This window comes from Myxocyprinus asiaticus, chromosome 39 (genome assembly GCF_019703515.2).
Source record: "Myxocyprinus asiaticus isolate MX2 ecotype Aquarium Trade chromosome 39, UBuf_Myxa_2, whole genome shotgun sequence".
Classification (NCBI taxonomy): Eukaryota; Metazoa; Chordata; class Actinopteri; order Cypriniformes; family Catostomidae; genus Myxocyprinus; species Myxocyprinus asiaticus.
The window spans coordinates 19306653-19322737 of NC_059382.1; the positions used below are offsets into that span (position 1 = coordinate 19306653).

General features: G+C 38.7%; 1 protein-coding gene across 1 annotated transcript in view; it reads right to left on the reverse strand.

Annotated features, from left to right (window-relative positions):
- grik4 (glutamate receptor, ionotropic, kainate 4) overlaps positions 1-16085 on the reverse strand; it is a 294389-nt gene that overhangs the window by 115371 nt on the left and 162933 nt on the right. The window lies entirely within an intron of this gene.

Sequence of the window (16085 nt, forward strand, 5' to 3'; positions counted from 1 at the left end):
CTACACTACCAATAATCCAGAGGAGAAAGACTCCACCAATAAGAGAAAAGCGGCCAACAAAGTGCGTGTCAAACAAGCTTTTCAAAGACCGCCCACTCGAATAACATACTGTGAATGACAAAACCAAGCTGTTTTTTCCTACATTCACAAACTACATATAGATTGGCCAATATCTGAATATTTAAAATTAAATTAAAATACATTGCTTCTATTTTTTTTAATGGAAACCTAAGTGTGTACAGTTTTAAGACAGCAAACTTTCATTCTTTCATATTACTTATACTTAATTACTTATATTTAATTATTTATTTATATTCATTTTATATTTCATTTTACTTTTTATATATTCTTTTACTTTTATATTCATAATTTTTCTTGCTTTTGCTATGCATTATTATTTCTGTTAAATCTTATGTTGTGTGCTGTATTAAAATTAGAGATAAAGAGCTGTCTCCATTTCAGGGTCTTCAACATCAAAGGAGGATGTTGTGAAGCAATAATTTACATTGCCACTGCCTGGTTTACCAACAGTTGTTGAATTTATACTGTTCAGATGAAGTCAGACTGAGCATTGAGAAACAAGCAACTAAGATTATTCAACAAACTCTGCTCATTTTTACCTTCACTTCATTTCCTACCTTCTGCTATATTCCCCAGTGGCCTTTGCCTGGCTCTTGGGCTGGTAGAAGTGTTAAAATATCATGTTTATGTCGACTGGGTTTTTGATATCAGACAAAACTCTGATATTTGGATTTCTTCTGACGTAGAGAGTGTTCTAGTGGGAGCCTGGATCTACCATTCCTGGCATCGTTGGTCAGGATGAATGATTTAACATTCATTCAGCAGGATGGATGATCTAAAACTATACTTATTACCAGCAACTTTAAATCACTAATTTCATGTTTTCCCATGATTTCTAAATTGATTACATAATTCGTAACGCTTGTATCCAATGTTGTAGTTTGGATTGTAGTTTATGCCCTTGTGAAACACAGTAAGTACTGCACTCGCGCCTATCTTTTTGTCCGAATTTCAAATCCTTTTTTCTTTAAATCAAAGCTTGTATCAATGATGTCCTTAACAGTCAGGAGAGAGACCACCCTGCTCGTGTCGACATGTATGACTCTGTTCTGATCTCTACTCGAACTGCTATGGAGATAACATGTCTGGCAGAGTGCATCAGGAGCGTGTGGCAGGGAAATGAAACAAGGAGAACAAAACAAACAGACGAGAGTGATAGTGTGAGAGTGTGGCAGCAACGATGGTCTTAATATGTCGAGAGTAGGCCCATGCGATGCCCTGATGAGCATCAGCAGTGATCTCCCATTCAACCTTCAAATGACATCAGAGCACCCCATTGGCTGATACAGCTGAGTTGAGCTGATGTGATTTATTTAATCCAGCCGAGTAGTTTGGAACTAAGGAGAACAAATCACTTTGATGGAATTCATGATGGAGAGTTAGCCACGGAAAAGAGAGAAAGAGAGAAAGATAAAATTATACAGCTGGTATCAAATATAAATGGAAGCTGCGTAGGGCCGCCCCAACACGAATACTCTTGTTAAAATGAATATTTTTTATGCTAAAATACTTTCTCCTGTTCCATCTTAATATGCAGGGACAGCTATAAGTAAACCATTAGTCAGTTGATTTTCCCTTAAATTGTAACCAGTGTGGCTCTATGGCGCTATCAAAACATTGCTCTGATTGTGTAAGCATCCCACCGAGGGGCAATCTGTTTGTTTGACAAATGGCAGACAGGTGAAGAGTTCAATTCCATTTGGTGCCACCAGTGGTGCAGATATTCCACACTTCAGCTTTAAAGAGCTGTGCTCCAAATATGAAATCACAGGAGCTTTAGGAAATTTATTCAGTTCTATTAGATCTAATTTTCCCAGCTAAATATCAATTGATATTGCTATATTTATGGCCACTCTTGCTTACAGTAAAAAATGGGAGGGTCCTCGATGCAGTGGATCAGAACAACACCGATGCGCTTACGGCATGGAAATGGAAAGCCTTTCCTCTGATTGCAAGATCACGGCAAATTCCGATGGTGCCATTATCTGAATTGAGCGATTGTTTCTTGATTATTCATGACCTTCACCTCTTCGAAGCCTTTCCTGCAGCTGGTTTGCAGAATTAATTTTTCACGGAGCACATGGTCTATCTCATAAGCCCTTATCAGCCAAATCTGGTAAAGATGGATTTGTAAGGATTAAATTAATTTGTCCCTGGAGGCTGGTGTGCATCTCCCTGCAATCCATGTAATGATGGCCAAATGATGGACATAATTGCTCATTAGTCTCTGCAGGCCCTTGCAGGGCCACCTTATATGTTCTATATAAAGTGAGAAAGACATGTACAAACACACCTATGCAGACAAGGTCTCATTCCCTAACCGAGCATTTGTTTCCAAATTTTCATGCAGATTCATTGATAAATTCACATTTCATGTATTTAATTATCATTAAAAATGAAATAACTGATTGACTCTACATTAGATATTACTTATTTCAGATTAACAAAAATATGCATTATAGCTCAATCAGCTGGCATAGGCTCTGCATATACTGTAAATGCAGCCTGTACAAGTGTATGCACAGCTGGCTAATAGTTGGTCCAAAAGACAATAATGTGTAGTATAGTTAAATTTTAATAGGTTTTAATGTGTTTCAACCGGTTTTGAGAATGTCACACTTGGCTTTACTCAAAGATTTTTCTTTGCATCTTTAGAGAGTGTCGTGCGGAAAGCCCTTTTATGGAAATGGTTGGCCGTACATAATGATAATTACAACGTGTGGACATAAACTCCCTCATTTGGTTGGCCATTTTGTGTAAAGACCAGCAAGTCTAACTGTGCGAGTCCACCAAGCAAGGACACCAGCAAGGCGCCACTCACAATAGCACTTACAGCAAGTACATCTTTGTACATCAGCACAATCAGCACCTGCTCCGCTGACTTCATTCCAGCCTCCGCCATGCAGTCAGCCCTCAGCATATTCACACTGTTCAAGGCTCTGATGCTGGCATACCGAACAGTCAATGGATCTGCTCCAGCCTACCTAAAATCATTCCTGCAGAGTTACATTCCCACCAGAAGGCTGCAGTCGGTTAATGAGCAGCATCTTGTTGTACCAACACAAGGCGCCACTCATAATAGCACTTACAGCAAGTATCGTCTTTATTCTTGATTTTATTTTGTATTTATTTCCTTATACATTTCTGTATGTCTAGTCCCCGCATAACATGTGCCTGTTATCTGTTACAGACAGTTTACATGATGCAGACGTAGAACTCATTGCAACCCACAAAACCTACGGCCACTTTGCACATCAGCACCTGCTCTGCTCTCATTTTCGGTTGAACTCTGGAACAGCCAGTCAGCCGTGAACAAAGCTGACTTCATTCCAGCCTTCGCCATGCAGTCAGCCCTCAGCATACTCACACTGACAGAAACATGGATATGCCCAGAGGATACAGCAACACCCTTTGCCCTCTCCAACAACATATCCTTCTCTCACATCCCTCGACATACTGGTAGGGGTAGGGGAGCAGGTTTGCACGTTCCAACCAACTGGACATTTTCACCACTCTCCTCACTTTGCAACAATACATCATTTGAATTCCATGCTGTCACTACAATGCAACCCACAAAAATCCATGTTATTGTCATATATCACCCTCCAGGTCAGCTGGCTAACTTTCTTGAGGAGCTGGATGTCCTGCTATCCTCCTTGCCTGAAGATGGTGACTTCAACAAACACCTAGACAAGCCCCAGGCTGCTGAACTTCATGTTCTTCTGGCCTTGATTGACTTGGAAAGACTGTAAGCATTACCACAACTCACAGATCGGGCAACCAGCTGGACCTAATTTTTAAACGTAACTGTACCACCAAAATGTTCTTGTTACTCCTTTACATGTTTCTGATCACTTCTTTATTCAATTTAGCATGACACTCCCATCTATACTAACACAGACTCCCCCTCTGGTTCCTTTTCGCCGTAACCTCTGTTCCCTCTCACACACCCACCTTTCCACTGTCGTCTCTTCCTCTCTTTCCTCGCAAAATTTATTTTCCAACATGGAAGTGAACACTGCTACAAACATTCTTTGCTCTCCTTTAAAAACCTGTATAGACAGCATCTGTCCTCTCTCCTCTAGGCCAGCACTTATGACACCACCCAACCCCTGGTTCTATGAGGTTCTTTGCGAACATCGGAACATATAAAGAACCAGCAGATCTGAATAAGTATCAGTCTCTGCTTTCTTCCTTTTCTTGGCACCACACCCTCTCAAACACCTATCTTCTTTATGCAACTCTTCTATCTCTGTGTTCTCTCCTCTGACCGACACTGAGGTCTCTAAACTCCTCCTCTTCTGGACATCTAGACAAATCTTAAATACTGTTTAAAAAGCATCCCAGGGTGATACCTCAAGAAGTTGGTTGAGAAAATGTCAAGAGTACATGTCTGCAAATTCTAGGCAAAGCGTAACTACTTTGAAGATGATAAAATATAACACAGTTTGATTTATTTTTATTTTTAGTCACATCATAATTCCCATAGTTCCATTTATGTTATTCCATAGTTTTGATGACTTTACTATTATTCAAAAATGTTTATATATATAAACGTGTCTTTAGACACCTGCATTGCTACATTTGCTGCGCTGCACCTAACTTTTTTTTTTAACATAAGCACATGGTCGGTTTGAATGGCCCCTAAGAATGCATTGCAGTTAGTGCCATTTAAATTTATTCAAATACCAGATGCTTTTATCCAAAGCAACTTACAAATAAGGAATACAATAGAAGCGATTCATCCTAAGGAGGCAGTAATAAGAGAAGTGCTACTGTATAAGAAAAAGTTGCAAATTATCAGAGAAGCAATAGGAAAGAAGTAGGAAAGAAATAGGCAGTGGTGAAAGAATGAACTGAGTTATTATTATTATTTTACTTCTTTTTTTAGAAGAAGACAGTATTGCATTAGAAGAATTGGGTCAAGTTCTTGCGAAAGAGATGCGTATTTAGATGTTGATTGAAGGTGGCTAGCGAATCAGCTGCTCGTATGGGGAATGGCAGGTTGTACCCCCAGTGAGGAACAGTTGAAGTGAAGGTCCGGGAAAGTGATTTTGAAAGTGATCTGTCGACCGTTAGCTTCTGGATTGCACATAGACTTGAAGCATCTAGTGTAGATATGAGGGTATGTAGCCAGAGGGTGTTCTGTAAGAGAGCATCAATGCTTTGAACTTGATGCATGAAACCACTGGCAACCTGCACAGTTCGATGGAGAGGCGTGACGTGCGCTTTCTTGGGCTTGCTGAAGACTAATCATGCTATCGCGTTCTGGATCAACTGCAGAGGTTTGACTGTACATGCAGGAAGTCCTGTCAGAAGAGCATTGCAGTAGTCCAGTCTAGATATAACAAGAGCCTGGACAAGGAGTCTGATCTTCCTGATGTTATACAGAGCAAATCATGAGGCATGATGGAGCTGTTCTTGTGATGTGGTCTGATGTGAAACTGATCGTCAAACACAACCACAAGATTTCTGGCTGTCCTGGATGGTGTAATTGTTGATGAGTCATTTATTTGCACTGTTTGTGTTGCTTTCACTAAAGGAATTATACAAGCCAGGTAACAGTGCAAATACACCCAATAGATAGAGCTGAGCACAAGTTGCATTGTGAAAACAACGATCTTGTGGGTTGGTTCTTAGTGCTTGGTTGTGGAGGATGTAGCCAACTACCATGATCTGGCACACTTTACAGGGTCTGCACAGCATCACTCCACCAGTGCGATCCACACACCTGAACCGGCTCTTTAAAATAGCGAAAGTGTGCTTGACTACACTAAGCATCTGGATATATGGCCAGTTATAATGCTCTTCTCCATCCTTAGATTTGATCAATTACTGCTGCACTGATTGCTAGAAAATGTCAACAAATGTCTCTTTTAAAAAAAATTCTGTGAATTGTGACTTATGTTTAATTGTGAATAAGGCACAATCTATCATAATCCCAATTTACATAAATGAAAACAAATGATACTGACTTACAATATGCATCGTGGAGCACTTTACCAGCAAAGATAGGGCCTGTTTAAACTGAATGGTTAGTAAATATGTTTTTTGTCTCTCTTTCTCCCCTCTCTCACTCTCTCTTAGTCATTGTCAAAGTCTCTTCCATCTGGTCTCAGGTCCCTCCAGAGTCCAGCTCGCAGCCTGTTACCTTGTGTCCTCTGTCTTCAGAGACTCTGTTACGAAAGATAGAGTGTTTGTATTTATATACAGTGGTGTGAAAAAGTGTTTGCCCCCTTCCTGATTTCTTATTTTTTTGCATGTTTGTCACACTTAAATGTTTCAGATCATCAAACAAGTTTAAATATTAGTCAAAGATAACACAAGTAAACACAAAATGCAGTTTTTAAATGAAGGTTGTTATTCTTAAGGGAAAACAAAATCCAAACCTGCATGGCCCTGTGTGAAAAAGTGATTGCCCCCTAAACCTAATAACTGGTTGGGCCACCCTTAGCAGCAACAACTGCAATCAAGCGTTTGCGATAACTTGCAATGAGTCTTTTACAGCGCTGTGGAGGAATTTTGGCCCACTCATCTTTGCAGAATTGTTGTAATTCAGCCACATTGGAGGGTTTTCGAGCATGAACTGCCTTTTTAAGGTCATGCCACAGCATCTCAATAGGATTCAGGTCAGGACTTTGACTAGGCCACTCCAAAGTCTTCATTTTGTTTTTCTTCAGCCATTCAGAGGTGGACTTGCTGGTGTGTTTTGGATCATTGTCCTGCTGCAGAACCCAAGTTCGCTTCAGCTTGAGGTCACGAACAGATGGCCGGACATTCTCCTTCAGGATTTTTTGGTAGACAGCAGAATTCATGGTTCCATTTATCACAGCAAGTCTTCCAGGTCCTGAAGCAGCAAAACAGCCCCAGACCATCACACTACCACCACCATATTTTACTGTTGGTATGATGTTCTTTTTCTGAAATGCGGTGTTACTTTTACGCCAGATGTAATGGGACACACACCTTCCAAAAAGTTCAACTTTTGTCTCGTCAGTCCACAGAGTATTTTCCCAAAAGTCTTGGGGATCATCAAGATGTTTTCTGGCAAAAATGAGACGAGCCTTAATGTTCTTTTTGCTCAGCAGTGGTTTTCGTCTTGGAACTCTGCCATGCAGGCCATTTTTGCCCAGTCTCTTTCTTATGGTGGAGTCATGAACACTGACCTTAACTGAGGCAAGTGAGGCCTGCAGTTCTTTGGATGTTGTTGTGGGGTCTTTTGTGACCTCTTGGATGAGTCGTTGCTGCGCTCTTGGGGTAATTTTGGTCGGCCGGCCACTCCTGGGAAGGTTCACCACTGTTCCATGTTTTCGCCATTTGTGGATAATGGCTCTCACTGTGGTTCTCTGGAGTCCCAAAGCTTTAGAAATGGCTTTATAACCTTTTCCAAACTGATAGATCTCAATTACTTTCTTTCTCATTTGTTCCTGAATTTCTTTGGATCTCGGCATGATGTCTAACTTTTGAAGATCTTTTGATCTACTTCGCTTTGTCAGGCAGGTCCTATTTAAGTGATTTCTTGATTGAGAACAGGTGTGGCAGTAATCAGGCCTGGGTGTGGCTAGAGAAATTTAACTCAGGTGTGATAAACCACAGTTAAGTTATGTTTTAACAGGTGGGGCAAACACTTTTTCACACAGGGCCATGTAGGTTTGGATTTTGTTTTCCCTTAATAATAACAACAACCTTCATTTAAAAACTGCATTTTGTGTTTACTTGTGTTATCTTTGACTAATATTTAAACTTGTTTGATGATCTGAAACATTTAAGTGTGACAAACATGCAAAAAAATAAGAAATCAGGAAGGGGGCAAACACTTTTTCACACCACTGTATACTAAAATAAGCTGTTCACTTGAGTTGTTGTATCATGGCTAACTTATTTCATACTGATCACAATGCAAAATAATTTTTGGGCTTCTCTAAAACTTAAAAGTGAAATTTTTAGAATGGCCTGCAAAAGATTCATTGTTTGCACGCCCCTTGTCTTCCATTGGTCAACCAAACAGTTGCAGCCAAAACACACTACTGGTTGAGCCAATGTTGCCGTGTTTACATTTTTCAGGAATATCAACTTACAAATGACTTACTTATAGACTTTTTTGCATTTTAAACTTGGATAAGAGAAATCATTTAAAATTACACACTTCACTTTTAACTTGACAATACTTTATGTAAAATTAACACTGTTACATTGCATTTCAGTATTCTTCAAATTAGGATAATAATTCAAGAGCATAAGCATGATTAATGTACTCTATATAATTTATTCTTCATAATTCCAGGAAAAAGGATACTACATTTTCTCTTTTTTCACTCCTTGAGTTAATAAAATTAATCTTCACCAAAGGTTCTTAAATTGTTCACCATAAGGAAGTCTATAATTACTCATATGAACTCAGGCAGTGGGACCCTCATCAACTTTTAATTTTTCTAATCACATACCTGACTCTGAAATGCATGTGTTAAGTGCACACACATTTGTGCCATGTGTTTCAACAGATGTTTCAAGAATGCGTCAATCCATTCATGGAAAACAACATTTTCTATGAATTTCCACTGGAATGCCAGTGTGACCTGACTGTTCTCCAGAAATTGTTCAATAAACACCCAGATCTCTCATGCATGCGGGTACTGTTGGCACACCTCTTTCATTTAAACACAGCACCAAGGCAGAATCCCTGGGTGATAGCCAAACACAGATGAAAAAATTCCTCACTTGGCAAAGTGTTATTGCCAGCAAAAGTTATAAAGCAACAGTCCCTTTACTGCTCACCTGTTTGTCAGTCACAAACTGAGAGAATACATCTAGTAATTAGAGCAAAATGGCTTCACTTCTTTCCTTTCAGTATAGCAATTAACCTACTGAATTGTTAGAATGGCCCGCAAAAGGTTTCATTGTTTGCACTCCCCTTGTCTGCCATTGGTCAGCCAAATAGTTGCGGCCAAAACACACACCACTGGTTTAGCCACTGTTGCTGTGTTTACATTTTTCAGGAATATCAACTTACAAATTACTTACAGACATTTTTGCACATTAAGCTTGGATAACAGAAATCATTTAAAATTACAAACTTCATCTTTAACTTGACGATACTTTATGTAAAATTAACACTGTTACATTACATTTCAGTATTCTTCATGTTAGGATAATAATTCCAGAGCATAAGCATGATTAAAGTACTCTATATTATTTATTCTTCATAATTCCAGGAAAAAAGGAGAATACATTTTCTCTTTTTTCACTCCTTGAGTTAATATAAAATTAATCTTCACCCCAGGTTTTTAAGATGTTCTCCATAAGGAAGTCTGTAATTACTCCTATGAACTCAGGCAGTGGGACTCTCATTAACTTTTCATTTTTCTTATCACATGCTTGACTCTGTAATGCATGTGTTGAGTGCATACACATCTGTGCCATGTGTTTCAACAGATGTGTCAAGAACGCGTCAATCCATTCGTGGAAAACAACATTTTCTAAGAACTTCCACTGGAACACCAATGTGACCTGATTGTTCTCCAGAAATTGTAAATAAAAACAACAACAAATAAAAAACAGATCTGTCATTCATGCTGGTCTCGTTGGCACACCTGTTTCATTTAAACGCAGCACAAAGGCCGAATCCCTGGGTGTTAGCTAAACAAAGATGAAAACGTTCCTCACTTGGCAAAGTGTTATTGCCAGCAAAAATCATAAAGCAACAGTCCCTTTTCTGCTTACCAGTATAGCAGTCACAAACTGAGAATACATCTAGTAATTACAGCAAAATGGCTTCACTTCTTTCCTTTCATTATAGCAACTAACCTACTGAACCTGTTCTCTATCAAATTACAGGGATGTTTCATAGCAGTGGTAGCTCTTGTTCTTCCTCTGTGGTAATTAGAATGAGATTGTGAAAGACATGTTACATCTAAAAAGTGACATTTCTGAAGCAAGCAAGCAAATAAATGCTTCTGAATGCAGTTTGAGACAGAATAAGGGGTAGGAGGTGGACCACTCATAGCAAAATGAATGGGAGAAACCGCAAAGTAACGCTAAATACCCTACACATCAATTCCTTTTTTGTCATTTTGTTTTATTGTTTTTATTTCTCTGAAACTTTAAAAAGAACACCCTGCATGGGCTTTTCAAAGATACCAAATGTTTGAGGGTTTGGTCATGAAAACAAACAGAGAAACAGAACACTCACGATGGAGGTCAAAGGAACTTACACTGACAACCCGACCAGACAAGAGAAACGAAACAATCCCACAACACAGACAAGACAAATGAAGGAATATAAAGGAAATAGAAGGCTTGAAACCAGTTGCTGCCCATAAATACAAGCAGTGCTAATCAGTGCTGCCATGGTATCGCTTATTGCGCTGCTGAGCAGCACATGGGTCAACCTGAGAGATGGGTGAAGGAAACTGTCATGACCCTGCCAAAACAAGAATAGCACAGGATCTTATGGCAGGATCATGACAACTATTATCTAATTTCTCTTAGGTTTCTCTAGCAAAATAAAAGGGCACCACATCTTTACCTGACCTCAAACATACCTGATTCAGTTTTTGAGTTTTTGTTCTGGAGATTCCAAGCGCTTGAAATTATTTAACTCACTATGTTGTCTCTGCTCCATTCTCTCTGACCGTGTCACTGCATTGGCACTCGGCATCTCTTATGCATTAAAAACATTAATGTGGGGAAAGATGACAGTTTTGCGGTAGAAAGAGTTTGGGGCAGCAGAAAAAATATTGGTAGCCGCTAAAGCACGAAAACCAAAAATTCACAGAATAATTTGATCTATTTTTTAAAACAAGTAATTTTTATATTTGAATGAGTTGTAAGACAAGAGTAAGATATGAGGCTCAATAATATACTATAATTTTTTTCATTTAAATTGGTCACTATGGCTGAGATACATTGTGTACAGTAGAGTTATAAGTAAGAAGTAGCTCATTGTTTAATTTATCAAATGTTTTGTTTCCTCAGTTGCCACTATCATTTATCAGCATTGCTTATATACTGTATTTAAAGATAATGAGGGAGAACCGCTCATCATGGGCACAACATAATAAAGAGACTAAGATATTTCTTAACATAGCACCCATGTTACAACTTTACATGTGTTTGAGAGTAAGCTAACATGTAGTGATGGTTAAAAATGTTAAGACAAACCTACATGCATATTAACTGCGTACATATTAATAAAACTCTAGAAATGGTTTAATTAGTTCTAAGGTGATTTAATGTTAGTAATTTAGAAGCACCAACAATCATAAAACAAAGGAGAATTATATCTTACCATTAATGTAAGGTGAAAATGATGATCCACTCTGCCAGTGTCACTCAGCCACCGTCTGTAAATTCTTTCAGAAAACAGCGTGCCGCACACTCGGGCATGTTTAGAATTTTCAGATAGAAAAAATCTGGTTTGGATTATTTATGAAAACTGGGACAGATAATGGACAATGTCGCGTTGTGTCACCACAAACATTTGAAGAAAAAAAAATCTAGCTTTATGTTTCTAATGTTCTAATTTTTATGAAACACCAAGGGTCCCCCCCAGATTACATTATTTTGGCCTTATTATTGAGGGTCTGGGACCCCCAAAACTTTCTTTATTCTCTGTTTAAAGACAGACATACCGTGAGTTCTGAGGTTGTTCATTGATGGTACAGTATATGCTTCTGTTGAAGACATTATTTCAACTTCAATGTTTAAAAATCGTGTATAATAGAGTTCCTGGTTAACAACTACACTACCGTGCTCCAGCAGAGAAAGATCCACCAATCAGAGAATTGTGGCCAAGAAAGCTCGTAAGACAAGCCTGGAAGCCACCAAACAATCTCACGATGTACTGTGAATGACGCAAACGAGTTGGTCTCCCTTCACCCAAAAACTACTTATATATTTGTATTAGGCTGCATGATAAATAAAAATTTTCAAAATATTGCACATGTAAACATCGTGATATGCATATCGCAAGTGCTTGCGATAACGAAATTATTTTACCAAAGTAGCATTAAGTGTGATACAGATAGCAGAGAATAGACTAGCCGTGCAATTGTCACTTTGGATTTGTCTCATTTTGAATGCTGCGTGCTCCTGAGTGCACATTTGTTGGCCGCAAACATCAATGAGGCTGTCTCGTTTCAGAATAGCAAGTAGGACACTTCAAATGCAGCTTTCAATGTAACTCGGAGGATGCATAAGGTGTATCCTTCGTTGGCACTCACAACCCACAATTCTTTGCTGTAACAGAAATTTCTCTGAAAAACTGTCACCGATTTGACCAAAAATATGATGTTCAAATGCAAATAATGTTAATTCCCAAGTTGAAGCACCTCGACGGAATGTGTAAGTAAAACATATATTATGTAAATTATGATAAAATATAATGTAAAATAAAGTAAATATAAAAATACAGCCACAAAATCAATTTTCTTTTCTCTCCACATCGTTATAACTCCCCTAAAGTTTACCTCAGAGATTCCCTTCTCAGAACGCTCGTGCAGGTTGAGAGTGATTCGTGCTGTCATACGTAGCAACCATGATGCGTTCTGTTTCTGTTTGTCCTATGAAGGCTGTCTCATTTAAATAAAACTAATTCAAAGTTGAGGATGCTCATTATACCACTGCCTACAAAGGACGCATCCTACCTAGCACCAGCCTTCGAAATGAGACAGCTTCGGTCTATATGGATGGATTCTTTCAAATGATTCACGAGCAGCAGGTGAATTTGATTCACGGCTTGTTTGGACGTTCTGATGTCCTAATTTACATTTGCTGTGAAAGAAACGCCATAGTTGCTTTAATGTACAGAGATGATATATCTGAGCTGAGATCCCACAGGGACTTGAATTATTCCCATGACAAATGGATTCAGGTGAGATGACAGAGATGTAAAACATTTTGTGGGTGTGATGTTTTGTCCTCTGCTCGCAGCTTGATTGCAAAATTGCCTTTGAAAAAAGGCCCCACCCCCAACATAGTCATAAATTGCACTGGCTTATCAGCAACACTGATTTCATCTCTTAAAGTGCCTAAGATTTTTTATACATCTAAAAGGGCCATCCATCCCATGCAAGAAAAATAGAGAAAATACAATGACTAGATCAAGAGTCTTGAACAAAAATATAATATTAAGTTAACTTCAACCAAAGCTAAAGAAGCTAAAATACAGCTAAATGCTTAATTTTTCTTCCCAAATAAAAATGTATTATATCAAATTTAAATGTAATTTAAAACTATATGCCTCTGTACTTCCAATAATCATTATTTTAATGACATTGCTATGTAAGCATCATAACAAAATATTTAAATACCTTAATATGCTACTACTCTATACTCATGCTATTACAGGCAAGGCTTAAAATGCAAAACTTTAACAGTATGTAACAAGGGTCCCTGCTCTGTCTCTCTCAATCCACCAAGGGGTCCTTGGTCTAAAAAACGTTGAAGATCCCTGGACAAGACAATGCAAAACACGTGATTATAGCAACTTATAAGCAAATATAAGCAACAACAACAACAAAATAATTTTGAGTAACATATGTAAAATGTAGGGGATTAAATAGAATAATCAGTCAATTAAGAAATATTTTTTAAAAACATGATTATGACTTTCTAGTATAAAGGAACAGTTTTCATCCAATGTGAGGGGGGACCAGGGGTTTGAATCCCGATCTAACACAATTTTAATACAGTGAGTAAAACTGAAACTGATCTTGACAGTCACGGATCACATTGTTTCAAGAGCTTAATTTTTCCCTAGATATCTCTTTTATTGTTCCATGTTCCATAAGGGTGAACATGGGGTTAACTTTCCCTTTAATGCAAATGTTCTGTGTAAAGTGTGATTCGATTGGACTCAATTGCCCCCTCAGTTTGAATGGGTATGATGCTCTCTATCCATTCATCTATGCATCTGATCATTTCCTGGGCTTGTATTAAAATGCCCGGACCCTACACCCCACCATAACAGAGTTATGGTACTTGCTTAGCGCACACACACACACACACACACACACACACACACAGAATGATGAAACACTTGGCAACACAATGGCCATAACCAAAGAAGGCCATCTCACCATTCAGAGAGGTTTAGTAATTACTCCCTGTTCCTGCACCACAGAGTGCTTCATTACTCTGTGGAGCGTGGCCAGAGCAGAGGCTGAAGAGCTCTCTTTGAGTCATTTACTGATTACTGGGTTTGTGATGGATGTAGTGCGTTTTTGACATCCCTTTTTCACACTGTGATAATGGCGTAATGAAACACCAGCGTATGGATGGGAGGATGCCATTGCGTTGGCGTGTTGGAAGCATGAACGATTGCAGGCAGAAGAGGCAAAATAAAGGAAAGTGCCGTGGGTAAATGAAGTGGCTCCTTTAAATTAGGTTAGAGCATGTTAAAGTGTGTCTGGTTTGTTCCACACTAAGTGACTGCTTTTAAAGTGCTGTGAATTGAAAGTTGTTTCGAATAAAAAAGTTTTGATACAGTATATGCATCCTGGTTTGATATTTCTAGCACACATCAGCTTGAAACAGAAAAACTGAAACAGAAACGACAAAGAGGCTGTTTATAAAATCCTTGAATCAACAAAAGAAATCAGCACAAGTGCCGCAAACCACTCTATGTTTGATTTTTGTGTGCTTTTAACATGGAAATCCCCTCATTAGCCATGTGCTCTCAGATTTCAAGTTCTCAAGATCTTTCAAGAAATCAGAAGATTTCTAAACAACTGTATTACTGCACTGAGAAAAACACCCATCATATGATGGCCACCTATCATAGAACATTTGCACTTTGTCCAAAATGCGAAAACGTGGAAAAGCATCCGTGTAAGAGGAATATAAAAGGGATGAGCGTGAGTCTCCGAAACACGAAAATGACAACAATGATCAATCATAAAAACAATAACAGCATGAATTGATTTTGGAAGAGTAATACATACTCACCGACCACTTCATTAGGTACACCTGTACACCTACTTATTCATACAATTATCTAATCAGCCAATCATGTGGCAGCAGTGCAGTGCATTAAATCATGCAGATACAGGTAAGGAGCTTCAGTTAATAGTCACATCAACCATCAGAAGGGGGATCAAATACTACTGTCAGCCAAGAACAGGAAACTGATGCTGCAGTGGGCACAGGCTCACCAAAACTGGACAGTTAAAGACTGGAAAAACATAGCCTGGTCTGATGAATCTCGATTTCTGCTGAGATACACAGATGGTAGGCCCACTGCAGCCACAGCTTTCTGTTCTTGGCTGACAGATGTGGAACCCGACTTTTTCTTCTGCTGTTGTAGCCCATCCGCCTCAAGGATTGACGTGTTGTTTATTCTGAGATGCTGAGAGTCACCATAGCTTTCCTGTCAGCTTGGACCAGTCTGGCCATTCCATGTTGACCTCTCTTATTAACAAGGCATTTCCATCACAGAACTGCCGCTCACTGGATGTTTTTTTGTTTTTGGCACTATTCTGAGTAAACTCTAGAGACTGTTGTGCGTGAAAATCCCAGGAGATCAGCAGTTAGAGAAATACTCAAACCAGCCCATCTGGTAACAAAAATAATGACATGCTCGAAATAACTTAGATCACATTTTTCCCCATGGTTGATGTGAACATGAACTGAAGCTCCTGACCTGTATCTGCATGATTTTATGTACTGCAATTCTGCCACGTGATTTGCTGATTAGATAATCACATAGGTGTACAGGTGTACCTAATAAAATGGTCATTGAGTGTACAGGATATATATTTTTCATTTTGCATTACAAGACTATCAAAATCCAGTAAGAACTATAGCTGCCTTAATGTGCTATCGTAAATATCCTACTTTCAATGTTCATATGTTGCATTTAAGTGCTTTGTTGTCAGAAAGAACAGGAAACATGGAGGACACAAGGTTCATTCCATTTCTTGGAGACCTCTTTTTTTGACACCGTGATACGTATTAAAATAATGGTATTTTACAAATACATGATATTTTCTCAGTTTAAATTTTTT